The 14717-nt window shown below is 36.4% G+C and overlaps 1 protein-coding gene across 2 annotated transcripts in view; it reads left to right on the forward strand.

Moving 5' to 3' along the window:
• The window catches only part of ETNK1 (ethanolamine kinase 1), a 63744-nt gene that overhangs the window by 5637 nt on the left and 43390 nt on the right, over nt 1-14717 (forward strand). The window lies entirely within an intron of this gene.

Below are 14717 nucleotides of genomic sequence, written 5' to 3' on the forward strand. Positions count from 1 at the left end.
CCATCCCAACTGAGAGAATTGTGAGCTCCTAAAATTCAGTAATTCTGACATGTTTTTTGTACTAGGGATAATGCTAGTTTTCAGTAAGAGTCCTTGGACAACTAACTGTAGCCCAAGGTAGGCATGGAAGAATGTAGGACAGAAGGCTTCATAGAAGTGGGGGTACCTGAGCTAAGCTTTAAAGGGTGGATGAGATCAGACTGAAAGGAGAAACATTTCTGAGCAAGGAAAACTGTCTCACAAAGGCAATGAATCTAGACTTTGAGCAGCTTACTCATCATTTAGGACATCATGGGAAGCCACTGGATGTTTTTATTTTTGTATTTTATTTTATTTTTTTTGAGACAGAGTCTCGCTGTCGCCCAGGCTGCAGCGCAGTGGTGTGATCTCAGCTCACTGCAACCTCCACTTCTGGGGTTCAAGTGATTCTCTCGCCTCAGCCACCCAAGTAGCTTGGATTAGAGACCTGCGCCACCATGCTTAGCTAATTTTTGTATTTTTAGTGGAGTTAGGTTTCACCATGTTGGCCAGGCTGGTCTCGAATGCCTGACTTCAAGTGATCCACCCACCTTGGCCTCCCAAAATGCTGGGATTACAGGCGTGAGCCACCACGCCTGGCCTGGACATTTTTAAGCAGGTAAATTATATCACGTATTAGAGAAGTGACAGGCAAGAATGTAGAGAAGGGTTGTTTGAGGGAAATGCTTTAAATTGGGAAATAAGTCGTCACTCAGAACGTTGGTTTTGAAACTGGTGATTACCATACATTAATAGGATGCCAAATCAATACTGTCTTGAGACCATTACAGTTTAAAAAGATGAGTTAGAGTACGTAATTGTAGAGGATACATCAGACAGCCTTGCAAGTAGTAAGGTTAAGTACTCTTTTTTTTTTTTTTTTTTGAGATGGAGTTTTGCTTTTGTTGCCCAAGCTGGAGTAGTGCAATGGTGTGATCTCAGCTCACCGCAACCTCCGCTTCATGGGTTCAAGTGATCCTCCTGCCTCAGCCTCCCGAGTAGCTGGGATTACAGACACCTGCCACCACGCCCGGCTTATTTTTGTATTTTTAGTAGAGACAGGATTTCTTCATGTTGGTCAGGCTGGTCTTGAACTCCCAACCTCAGGTGAGCCACCTGCCTCGGCCTCCCAAAGTGCTGGGATTATAGGCGTGAGCCATTGCACCCGGTGGTACGTATTCTTTTGTGAAGCGTGCTTTAGTTTTATATAAAAGTATCTATGTACTGCCGGGCGCGGTGGCTCACACCTGTAATCCCAGCACTTTGGGAGGCCGAGGCGGGTGGATCACAAGGTCAGGAGATCAAGACCATCCTGCCTAACTTGGTGAAACCCTGTCTTTACTAAAAAATACAAAAAATTAGCTGGGCGTGGTGGCGGGCGCCTGTAGTCCCAGGTACTCAGGAGGCTGAGGCAGGAGAATGGCGTGAATCTGGGAGGCAGAGCTTGCAGTGAGCCGAGGTCGCACCACTGCACTCCGGCCTGGGCGACAGAGCGAGACTTCGTCTCAAAAAAAAAAAAAAAAGTATCTATGTACATATTATATCAAATGATAAATATATTTCTTCCTGTGTATTGCATTTAAAAAACTTGAGGAAATAATTTGAGAGAGACTGTTGCGTTAGTCCAGACAAGAGGTGCTGGGGCCCAGATTAGGACAGATGAGATGGAAATAAGGTACAGATTTCACATTTCAGAAAATAAATGTGCAGGACTTGTTAATTGATTGCAGGTTAGGGAAGAAGATTAAGGTTTTTTGTGGGGGAAGGAGTGGATGACAAAGATAGGGACGTAGTAGAAGACCTTTATTTAAGAAATCAGAGGTTCTATTTCTCTTTATTTTGTTTTCTAAGGAGTTCTTTTACTCTTTGATATACCAGAATGGCTATAAATACATTTTTGACATTTTTTAAAAATTGTAAAAAAAAAAAAAAAAAAAGCAAACATATAAAAACATGGACGAATCATAAATTGTTGTAAAACGTTTACCCACCCCAACCCAGGAAAAGAAAACTAATTTCCAGCAACCGAGTGTCTTCATTTTCCTTCTTAGTCTTGATCTCTCCCTCCCTCTAGTGGTAATCATAATAGCAGATTTTTTTTTTTCTAATTAACAAAATAGAATGTTTTGAATTAGTTATTTTTTGAAAGTAAGTACTCTGAGAAAAATAATAAGTGCATGAAGGTCTTTGTACAAGAAACGATATGAACATGAAATAATTTAGTTTTACTGAAAGGTTGTACCACGACTGAATAGGAGAAAAAAAATCAGTTTCCTGTCATCAATATTCTATTCACAACTGTTTTATTTTTATTACCGTCTACTTCTCCTAAACCTATTTTACATATTTGCAATCATATATATAATTTTATATTCTTTTTTTCACTAGCCCTTTATAAACATTTTCCCATGTTTGAATGGGAGTATAATTTTTGATAGTCACAAACCTAATATTTGATGATCATGTTAAGCATAATGTGACTTAGTTATTATTTTTTAAATTTTTACTTTTTTTTTTAAGGGATGGGGTCTCATGCTATCATCCAGGCTGGAGTGCAGTGATGCTATCATAGCTCACTGCAGCCTTGTACTCCTGAGCTCACGCGATCCCTTCTACATCAGCATCCAGAGTACCTGAGACTAAAGGTGCATGCCACCATGCCTGCCTAGTTTTTAAATTTTTTGTAGTGATGTGGTCTTGCTGTGTTGCCAGGCTGGTCTTGAACTCCTGGCCTCAAGTGACTCTCTTACCTTAGCTTCCCAAAGTGCTGGGATTACAGGTGTGAGCCACTGTGCCTTGTGTCAGTGTTTTGCCTCTTTTTGAATTTTATATAATGGCATCATATGAAATATGTGTTTTTTTTAAAATTTTGGTTTGGCATAGGCCCAGATTTTGAGAGATTTATTCAAGCGTGTATAGTTATTGTTCTTTTCCATGACTGACTATCATTCCATTTTAAGAATACACCTCAATTTATTTGTCTCCTACTGTTAATGAACACTTGGGTTGTTTTCATGTTTTGGCTATCACAAATTATGCTTCTTACAAATACACTTTTTTTGAACACGAATATCCATTTCTGTTAAGTGGATACCTAGAAGTAGACTTTCTGAGTCATCTAGTTTGTGTATTTTCAGCTTTGTTAGACGCTTTCAGTTTTCTGAAGTGATTGTCCCAGTTTATATTCCTAATAGCAATATGTGAGAGTTTCAGTTATTGTATATCTTTACCAGTAATTGCAATTGTCTGCCTTTATTTTTCTTTCTGGTGGGTATTGGAGTATCTTATTCCAGGTATAATTTGCATATTCCTGATAACTACTGTTTTGTGAAAGGGCCATATATGCAAAGCAACCTCTAAATGTGGAAGGAGCTGAGAAACCAAAAAAGGAGGCAGACAAATCCAGTTCGTTGGTTTTGGGTGACTTACTAGGGGAAGTTAGATGCAGAAGTGTGGTCTTGGGTGGCTACAAAACAGGTAGATCTCTACCTCACAACCCCTCAGACCCAGGTCTTATGTCTTGGGGAAAGTATGCATGCTCTGGAAGGAATGTGTAGGTGGCTGTGGGTGTCACAACTTACAATTTCTGCAACCCAGCATCAAGGGTTGTTTTGGGTGAAACTTACAATGAATGGACATTTCTACAGAAAGACATTTTTTAGGCATTCTTGGACAAGGGTTAGTCAGAAGTTACATGGTAGATTAACATTTTAAAATAAAGTTGCTTTTGTTTCTACAATTAGTGCATCTTTTTTCTGTGTGTGTGGGTTTTTTTTGGATATGTTCTATTTTGAGGTTCCTGTTCAAGCCTTTTGCTGATTTTTCTGTTGGATTATCTGATTTTTTCTCAATGATTGGTAGATGTTGTTTATATATTCTAGATGAGTCATCTCTTAGAAATATGTTTTCAATGGTTTGTAGATATTCTTTATATATTCTAGTTGCGTCCTCTTTTAGAAATATGTTTTCACGTATTTTCTCCTGCTTTGTGGCTTACATTTTCTTTTTTTTCTTTTCTTTTTTTTTTTTTGAGACAGAGTCTCATTCTGTTGCCCAGGCTGGAGTGCAATAGCGCGATCTAGGCTCACTGCAACCTCTGCCTCCCGGGTTAAAGTGATTCTCTTGTCTCAGCCTCCTGAGTAGCTGGAACTACAGGCACACGCCGCCACGCCGGGCTAATTTTTGTAATTTTACTAGAGACGGGGTTTCACCATATTGGTCAGTCTGGTCTCAAGCTCCTGACCTCAGGTGATCCACCTACCTCGGCCTCCCGAAGTGCTGGGATTATAGGCGTGAACCACTGCGACTGCACATTTTTATTCTTAATATTGTCTTTTGATAGTCTTAAGACTAACTTTTCAATTTTTTAATGGATAGTATGTTTTGTGTCTTGAACAAGAGATCTTTTCCAGGGCCAAAGTTATGAAGATATTCCTATTTTCTTCTAGAAGCTTTATTATTTCATATTTTACTTTGATGTATAAGCCATCTGGTTTATAATTGATTGTTATGTATGGTTTGAGGTGGAGGGGTTATGATTCATTTTTTTCCCAAATGGCTGTCGGTTGATGCAGTATCATTTGTTGAAAGTACTTCCCCATTGCAGTGTCACCTTTGTCATAAATCAGATGGCATTATATGTGGATCTGTTTATGAATTCTGTTCTATTCTTTTTGTTTGTTTGTTTTGTTTTGAGACATAGTCTCACTCTGTCACTGAGGCTGGAGTGCAGTGGCGTAATCTCGGCCCACTGCAGCCTCACCTCCCAGGGTCAAGTGATTCTTCTGCCTCAGCCTCCCCAGTAGCTGGGATTACAGGTGCCCGCCACCATGCCCTGCCAATTTTCTTTTGTATGTTGGCCAGGCTGGTCTTGAACTCCTGGCCTTAAGTGATCTACCCGCCTTGGCCTCCCAAATTGCTGGGATTACAGGTGCGAGCCACTGCACCCCGCCTGTTCTTTTCTTTTGGTCTGTTTTGTCTGTTACTGCGCAGTACCACTCTGTGTGGATTACGCTCAATCATTGCTACAGGACTTGGTATTTGATGTAGTTATTATAGGCTTTGGTATAGGACTCCAGCTTTATTCGTTTTTAAGATTGCCTTGACTATTCTTGACTTTTTAAGTTGCCATATAAGTTGTAGACTCAATTCTGGAATTCCCACAAAAGAAACTGGATAGGATTTTGATTATATTTTGTAGAATCAATAGATAGATTTGGGGAGAAGTGAATTCTTTTAACAAGATTGAATCTTAAAATTAATAAACACCATATATGCCGTTTGTTTAGGTTTTTAATTTCTCTCAAACTTTTGAAGTTTTCACTGTGGAGATCTCACATGTTTTATTTGATTTATCCCTAGGTATTGATGCTTTTTGATATTATTGTAAAGGGTGTCAAAAAATTACTTTGTTGTTGGTATATAGGATTATAATTAATTGTTGTATATTGAATTTTTCACATTCTAAAGGTTTTCATGTAGATCATTTTTGCATTTTCTCTATGTAAAATCCAAAAATAATACATAATTGCTGTCTGTCCTTCTGTCTTTTTGTCTTACTGCACTAGTAAGGACCTCTCTAACACACTTGAAAAAGAAGATGAAAGTTGATAGTGGGCATCCTTTATATCCCAGTCTTAAGGAGAACATTTTCAATAATTTATTGTTAGGTATGATATATGCTATAGATTTTCTTTAATGACTTTACCAGATTAAGCAAGTTTTTTTTTAAATTCTTTGTTAAGTATTTTCATCATGAATGATGAATTTGGCCAAATGTTTTTTTCTGCATTTCATGATGATTCTAAGATTTTTCTTAATTTTTCTCTTATTGAGGTGAATTACTTTGATTTTAAAGAAATTTAAATGTTAAGTAACCTTTGCATTCCTGGAGAAAACCCTATTTGGTTGTATATATTCTCTTTTTTATTATTGTATCAATTGCTAATATTTTGATTAGGATTTTTGCAACTCTGCTTATGAAAGAGATTGGTCTGAAATTTTCCTTTCTTATAATGTCCTTGACAAGTTTTGGTACCAAGTTCGGAAGTATTTCTTTTTTTTCTATTTTTGGAAGAGTTGCTTTTAATAATACATGTTTAAGGTCTGTAGTGAAGTTCACTTCTTTATCATTTGTGTCACTTTATTGTCTTCATACATTTTGCTAAGAAGTTATCAACTGTGTTAATCTTTTCAAAGAATAATTTTTGTTTGTTTTGAGACAAGGTGTCACTCTGTTGCCCGGGATTGAATGCAGTGGTGCTATCATGGCCCACTACAGCCTCGACCAGGTGCTCGCCCCATGCCCAGCTTATTTATTTATTTATTTATTTATTTATTTATTTATTTATTAGAGATGGAATTTCATCATGTTGCCCAGGCTGGTCTTGAACTCCTGAGTTCAAGCAGTCTGCCCACCTTGGCCTCCCAAAGTGTTGGGATTACAGGCGTGAACCATCACATCTCAAACTTTTGAAGTTTTCAAAAGTTTGTTATTTTTGAAGTTATTAAAAAATAACAATTTTTGACTGTTGAGTTTTTCTATTTTATTGATAGTTTTGTCCTTCGTTTTTGCCTTCCTAATCCTTTTTTTGTTTTTGAAGGTTAATTAGCTGTTATTTTTCTAGCTTCTTGAGCTGGAAGCACTAATTTTTTGCCTTTTAAATTTCTAATGTATTGTTCATTACATGTCTTTGTAAGTATCCACAAGTCTTGACTTGTGTTGGGAAAGGCAGTCTCATGCACACAGTCCTTCCATCCCTTCTCACCAAATAGAAATGGGCTTTGGGCCTGAAACACTTTCTTACCAAGAGATAAGAGTCCTCATAGCCTGTGCTGGACCTATTTTTTCCTGTGTGGGAATATTTTTTCCTGTTTTAGACTGAGTGTGTACTCCTTTGCTCTGCTTCAGCATGTGTGTCATATGTCACCTGGCTCACTTACAGTGTCTCCCCAGTGGGGAGGGGATGGAGGGATGGGGTTGGTCTGCTGTAGCCCAGGAGGGGTTTGTGTAGGCCAGTTGTTGGCATCAGCTGCTGGGAGGCACTTGCCCACCATGGGAGACCAACACCCATTACTGAAGCTGATCTTGCTTTGTCTCCTCTCTGTGTGAATAAAGCGTTGTTCCATGCAGTGCTTGACTGCGCATCGTGTTTTCTTTGGTGACTATGATACCAAGAAACAATGAACAGAAAGAAGTTCTAAGACTTCTAGTGTTGATATTAGGTTACAAATACCACTTGCTTGACAATATGTGTTTATTATCATTTAGTTCAAAATGTTTTCTAATTGCCATTGTGGTGTTTTTTTCTTTATCTCACTTATTTTACATGTGTATTTGATTCATTTCCATTGAGTTGATGCATATTTAATTTTTTTAAAAAATTGTTATAAAAACATAAAAATTTATTAACCGGTTTTATTTGATGTGTATGTTATTGATATCTAACTCATATCCACTGTAGTTTGAGAAGATACTCTAAGTGATTTTAATCCTTTGATATTTGTTGAGGCTTGCTTTATAATGAAGCCCATAGTCAGTTTTGGTAATGTTTTGTGTAGCCTTGAAAAGAAAGTATGTTCTTGGCCAGGCACGGCCCAGCACTTTGGGAGCCTGAGGTGGGCAGACTGTTTGACTCCAGGAATTCAAGATTAGCCTGGCCAACATGGCAAAACCCTGTCTCTACAAAAAAATGCAAAACCTTAGCCAGGCGTGGTGATGCACGCCTTAGTGCCAGCTACTCAGGTGGCTGAAGTGGGAGGATTGTTTCAGCCCGGGAGGTTGAGGCTGCAGTGAGCTGTGATTGTGTCACTGCACTGCCGCCTGGGTGAACAGAGTGGGACCCTCTCAAAAAAAAGATAAGAAAAAGAATATTCTGTTGTTGAGTGTAGGGTTCTGTGAATGTCAGTTAATTTGAATTTTTAATTTTGTTGTTTAGAGCTCTTACTACATAATGATTTTTCTCTGCTCAAAAAAATGAGGTCTTGTAAAAAAATAGTGTTATCTATAAACATTAAAAAAATTAAAATTGAGGTCTTGAATGGTGTGCTCAAATTTTCTACATTTATCATGGGATTTGTTTAATTCTGTAAGTTTTTGCTCTGTATCTTTTGAAGTTGTATTGTTGGATGCATACACATTTAGAATTTTTGTATCTTCTGGGTGGATCAATCCCTTTGTCATTATAAAATGTCCCTCCTTATCTTTAGTAGTATTTCATTAAGGTCTGTTTTATCTGTTATGAGATAGCTAGCTACATCAGCTTCTTCTCTATGTGTTTTGTAAGCAGCATATAGAGTTGTCCTTTCATATCCATGGCTTCTGCCTCCGTGGATTCAAGCAACTGCAGATTGAAAATATTAAGAGTAAAAAAAGGATGGTTGTTTCAGTACTGAACATGTGTAGATATTTTTTCTTGTCATTATTTCTTAAACAATACAGTATAACAACTATTTACATAACATCTACATTGTATTAGGTATTGTAAATAATCTAGTGATGATTTAAAGTATGTGGCAGAATATAAATAGGTTATGTGCAAATACTACATCATTCTATATAACAGACTTTCAGTACATGTAAAATAATATGAACAAAAAAATTTAAAACAAAATTTAACAGGCTTGAGCATTTGTAGATTTTGGCGTTGTTGTGGGGGTGGGGTCCTGGAATGAATCCCCCTCGGATACCAAGGGGATACAGTGGGGCCATTTGCAGATCCTCTAGAGTGCTGTCTCCTTTCTATCTGTCTCCCTGTCTTTCCGCTTTACTACTCTGTCGTGCATACTCTAGCGGTTTTGATATCCTCCGATGCTCAGTTTATCTCAATTAATGAAGTCCACACAAGCTCCATCTGGGTTCTCTTTCCCTTTGCTGGGACCTGAGAATTCTCTCAAGACATTAAGCTGGGGCAGTCATAGAGTTCATATTGTTTGTTTCCCATCTCTCAGGAATCACTGTTCTCTCTAAAGTCCATTGTCTTAAAAATTGTTATTTCGTATGTTTTGTCTGGTTTTTATTTGTGGGAGAGAGGTTGTTTCAAGTAAAAGGGTAAACCCTGTCCCCATTACTTTACCTTGGCCAAGAGTGAAAGTGGCCCATTAGATGATTTTTATCAGTGATTTTCAACCTTTTCTATAGGGTTAGAATTCTTTGTTTAAATAAAATCTTGTCCCCAAGTGTCATGTATATGTGAAATAAACGAGGGCAAGATGGTGGTAGTGTAGTATATGCGCACATGTGCGTTTGTATGTGCTGGGGATATAGCAGAGCTTTTTTTTTGCCCACTTGGATTCCCATTCCCATTCCTTGAGGGCTTTATAGCCTAATTTGAAAGTCACTAATATAGAGAGTACAAATAGGTATATTAAAAAGTAAGCAAATGAGAAAATAAGCCAGTTATTAGTTAAAGAGGAAACAAATTATCCGGAAAGGAAATTTACAGTATATCTCATGTTGGGGTTTGGAAGGATGTGTACAAAATAGTGTAATTGAAGATTGATAAAATAAAAAATCTGATATACTTATATTGGGTAGAGGAAGATAGGAGAAGTGACAGAGAGAGAGAGAGTATATGTGTGAAGAAAATAAGAAAGCTCAGTCTCATAAGAAGTCTCAGATAATGTGTAGACTTTACAGAAAAGCAGAAGCAGTTTAAGAATGGTATTTAAACATAAGGAATTAAATAGCATGAGAGTTGAAAAGTAGTTTAGCGGGAGGTCTACTGTTGATTGATAAAAATAAAAATTACAAAAAAAAGCAGGTGGTAGGTTTGGAAGTGGAAATAATTGAATACAAAATTCTCTAGCAAGAAATTTGGCAGAGAAGGGAAGGAGAAAGAAGTTGGCCTCTAGAAGTGGGTGGGATACATGGCCGCATAATATATTTTTCCGTCCCATAACACTTGGACCTTTTAACTTTTTTTCCCCCTTTTTAACCTGTCTTAAAGTGTTTTGTTTTGTTTTGTTTTGTTTTGTTTTTTTGAGACGGAGTCTCACTCTGTCCCCTAGGCTGGAGTGCAGTGGAGCGATCTTGGCTCACTGTAACCTTTGCCTCCTGAGTTTAAGTGATTCTCCTGCCTCAGCCTCGTGAGTAGCTGGAATTACAGGCATGCACCACCACACCCAGCTAAGTTTTGTATTTTTAGTAGAGATAGTATTTCACCATATTGACCAGGCTAGTCTCGAACTCCTGACCTGAAGTGATCCACCTGCCTCGGCCTCCTGAAGTGCTGGAATCACAGGCATGAGCCATCATGCCCGGCCTGTCTTTAAGTTTTATCATTTACTTGTTTTGGAATCTGCTAGCAAGTGAATGTTACATACATGTGCTATATTATATTATGTAATTCTCTAATAGAAACTCTAGAATTTCTCCTTGATCTTTTATATTTTGTAATTCTCTAATAGAAGCTCTAGAGTTCCTCACTTACACTTTGATTAGTTGTATCATGCAAGTTAAAAACTATAATTTTCTAACATACTCAAAATTGAGAGAATAAAATATTCGTATATTATCCAGAATCCATATTTGCTTCATTTGGTTTTTAACCCCTTTAAAGTATTCTAAAGCAAATCTCAGTCAGACCTTGTCATTGTCTTTGTGTATTTCCGTATGCATTTGTAAACATAAAAAATTTTTTTTTTACATGATCACAGCACCATTATAACACCGAGCAAAATTAGTAGTAATGTCTAAGTACTGTTTAATAGCCAGTTCATAATAAAATTTTACCTCAAAAAATATTTTTATACATATTTGTTTGAGTTAGGAAACAAACTAGATGCATCTGTGTGTTTCATAAGCCTCCGTAAACTAGACTGCCATACTATTGACTATTGGTGGGGTGTTTGTGTAGAAAGACCCACATTCTGGATTTGTATATTTTTGGTTGTTCTTCTTTGTGGTGGATTTTTTTTTTTTTTTTTTAGAAAAACGGGGTGTCACCACGTTAGCCAGGGTTGTCTTGAACTCCTGATCCCAAGTGATTCTCCTGGCTTCCAAAGTGTTGGGATTATAGGCATTCATGCCACTGTGGCCAGCCATGTGGTGTTTCTTAGGAGTAGGAAGATCTGGCCAGGCATCGTGGCTCACACATGGAATCCTAGCACTTTGGGAGGCTGAGGCGGGTGGATCACTTGAGATCAGGAGTTCTAGACCAGCCTGGCCAACATGAGGAAACCCTATCTTTACTAAAAATACAAAAATTAGCCGGGTGTAGTGTCAGGTGCCTTAATCCCAGCTACTTGGGAGGCTGAGGCAGGAGAGTCACTGCGCGACTCTGTCAAAAAAAAAAAAAAAAAAGAGAGAAGATCTAGAAGCTTGATTAGATTTCAAATCATGGGTAGTGCAGTGTATTTCATATTGCATCACATCAGAAGGTATAACATGTCAGATTGTTTCTTGAAATCAGGAGGTGACAAATGACTCCTACCATTATAAAATTACCTGTCAATCTTTCATCTAATGGTCTTATTCATTGAAGATTGTTTCCTGAATACTTTTTCTGTTGTATCCTCCACATTTGTCAACTGGAATTCTTTGGTATATAACTTTCTCTCATTAATTAGAGCAGTTTGGATATTATGAAATGTGGTTTACATAAAATGTGGGATAAATGCTTAATTCTACTTAATTGCCAATTTTCATAGTAACATTGGTAACTTCATCAATATTAAGCAGTTAAAAAATAGACTCCTGGGTTGTTGGAATTTGTTGAAGGGTAAGTTTAAATTGTATTTTTAACCAATATAGATGTTGTTTTTAAAAATTACGTGATGAGGTAAGGCAGAGAACAAATTGAGAATCCATTATTAATTTTCCTAGTATTTAAAAGCTGTTAATATTTAAAATAAGATTAGAAGTAATTAGTAGCTAAATTTACTAGCTTAGTAGTATACATTTTAGGGATTAAAGTTTAACGGGATATAATTCGTCGTGCAAAACCAAATGCATATAGGGTAATACTAACTTGAGAGAGTAACATTGAATGGCATTTCTAACTAAATTGAAAGCCTTTTTTTTTTTAGATGTGAAAGAGAATTTACCCAGAAATGATATTTAACATTTAGCTATTTGGATTTAAGCTACTTTTAGAGACATATTGAAAGTATTGTTTTTAAATATTGTTTTAACATCTATTTTAGTCTTAATTATTTTATAATTTCAACATTATTTTGCTGTTTTGTATTGAAATTTAAATGTATCATTGGCTACATTTACGAGCTTACTGAGTGCCAAGCACTGTTCTAAGTACTTTTATGTATATAACATATTAATCTTCAGAGCAATGCAAGAAGTAGATTCTAATATACTGATTTTATATATGAGATAGAGACACACAGAGGGTAAGTGACTTGCCTAAGTTTACTCGGTTTGTATGTAACAGAGCTGGGATTCAAACTCAAACTCTGGCTCTGTAGCTCATCCTCTCAACTACTGCCGTGTGAAATACTTGACAAATAGTGCAGGATAAGCCCCATTAAAAGGAGCTCACTAAGATTTATATTTTGTCTCACCTCTACTGAGGTGGAATTTTATATTTCTAGTATATATTTAAGATAGTATACATAGCTAGAGTGTGTATAGTGTATTTTAATAGCATATTTTAGATGGTTGAGCACATTGAGTTACTTGTGGTTCACATATGAGGTGGGAACAATGCAAAGGTAAGAAGTATTACCTGTACATCTTTAAACTGAAGTCATTGTTCTTCAGCGAGAGACTGGTAGAAACTCACCTGTAGCTGAAGAAGTTGGGTTTATTACTCACTGCAGTAAGGGAGAACTACATCATTGAGAATGGTGGGGATTTGTCTGGTGATTTGGTGGAGGGTTCAAGGTAAACAGGGTATTCTCTGGATTGGATGCTGTCAGGAAGGAAGTGGGATAAGTCTATGACTTAGGGGTATCTTAATCTTACCTAGAAGGCTGAAGAAATGAAGCAGGGCCAAAGTTTGACTGGAAAAGAGCAGCAGTCACTCATATTAGCCAGGATAAGGAGATATTTGGTAATTTTTGTCATTTGGACAAAGTTCGTATTTGTTTCTACCTTCAGACATGATTACAGAGTGGTTTTGTTATTTTCTGGATCCATTATAATCACAGAGTGACCTCATCTGATGTTGAATATTGATGTTTTGTAAAACTATGTTCAGCATGACTTCAAGGCCTACTGAGTGCCAGGCCATTGTTTTGCTACTAATTTTTCCACCAGCAAACCAGGTTCATTGCTGTGAAAATACAAGTTAGTCAACATACATAAGCCAAAAGATAAAAGGTTAAATTACTTACAGAGAAACAAAAAAATAAAGAAACAAGATTTAAACTACCTAGTATCTTTGTAGACAAATAAATCTTTATACATACAATATTTGATAAATGTGGAATTATATTATTCACATATCTTTTTATTCTAGAGGTTTCTTTGCCTATCATTTCATTGCCAATTATGTAGCTGTTGTGCAATACAGAAAGTTAGGGCCAGGGTCATTGGAGTTGTGACACTGTGTCATCTTTATATATGTTTAATTAGTGTTTAGTAATCTGTATTGAGTAATCATATCTGTCTCTAGCCCTTAAATGTATACATCTTTTTATGTTTGCACAAATAAATGTATAATATAGCATGGTCAATTTAGGGATATGTTTGATCATTATAGGCAAGAACAAGAGAATGCAATTTTTATAAGCTGGATGAAGACATTAATGTTGGTAACTATATGAGTTCTAGTGTTAAGCACCTAGTATTAAGTATTAAGCACCTACTATTTGCTGTGAAGAGTCAGAAAATGGAGATGATGATTTCTGGAGTTTGAGGAGCCCAGAGTTTCATTCATTATAAACATTTCAGAATGTTAAAAGGTTTCTCAATCTTTATTACTGTATTTGAAATATTTTATCTATAACATCTGAAGAAGTTACAGAACAGCATGTGTGAATTGATAGTGGCATTGTGATAAGAAATAACATGTTTTTCAATGCAGATTTTAATAAAATTACAATTATGATAAAAAAAATACTCATTTTAAGTATATATACTTCCTGACAGTGTCTTTCATACAGTCTTTTTGAAATCTAGGTGGAAAGCAACACTAGTATGCACATATCTAAAAAATGGGGATATTCAAAATAAGTCCCTTTACACTAGTTCATGAAGTTTTACTGCATTATGTGAATAAAGGTAACAGCTAAGACCTATATATAATAAAAACCATTATCTCAACACTGGTTAGTTGTATATTATTAATAGTTTTAGTAAATAGTTTCACATCTTTTTTCATATGTCATTTAATGTCATATCAGTCTAATTGAGATAGAAATATTTACCCTCTTTCTCAAGCATTAGTTAAATGTGTATACATACTTTTAAAACTTCTGTTCTTTTTTCCTGTTCTTGCCCTGTTGACATGCAAAAAATGCCTGAATTCTTGCTTTCGCTTTCTTCTTTTCTCCCTTTGTTCCACTTGGGAGCCTCCAAAAGTTCTGAATTATAATAGAAGTGAAGTGTTAGTTCTAGTGTCAGATTAATACAGAGGAAAATGAAAATTATAATTTTAATAGACTTTTATAATTAGTATTGCTAATCACCTGTTTCCTTTTGAAATACACCTTCTGTGCTCAGATCTAAAAAAGGATTTAAAGTACTTGACTTAAAGGTCTTGACAAGCCCCAAAGTCTCATTTTAAAAAATACCATAGAAA

This window comes from Chlorocebus sabaeus, chromosome 11 (genome assembly GCF_047675955.1).
Source record: "Chlorocebus sabaeus isolate Y175 chromosome 11, mChlSab1.0.hap1, whole genome shotgun sequence".
Taxonomy (NCBI): domain Eukaryota; kingdom Metazoa; phylum Chordata; class Mammalia; order Primates; family Cercopithecidae; genus Chlorocebus; species Chlorocebus sabaeus.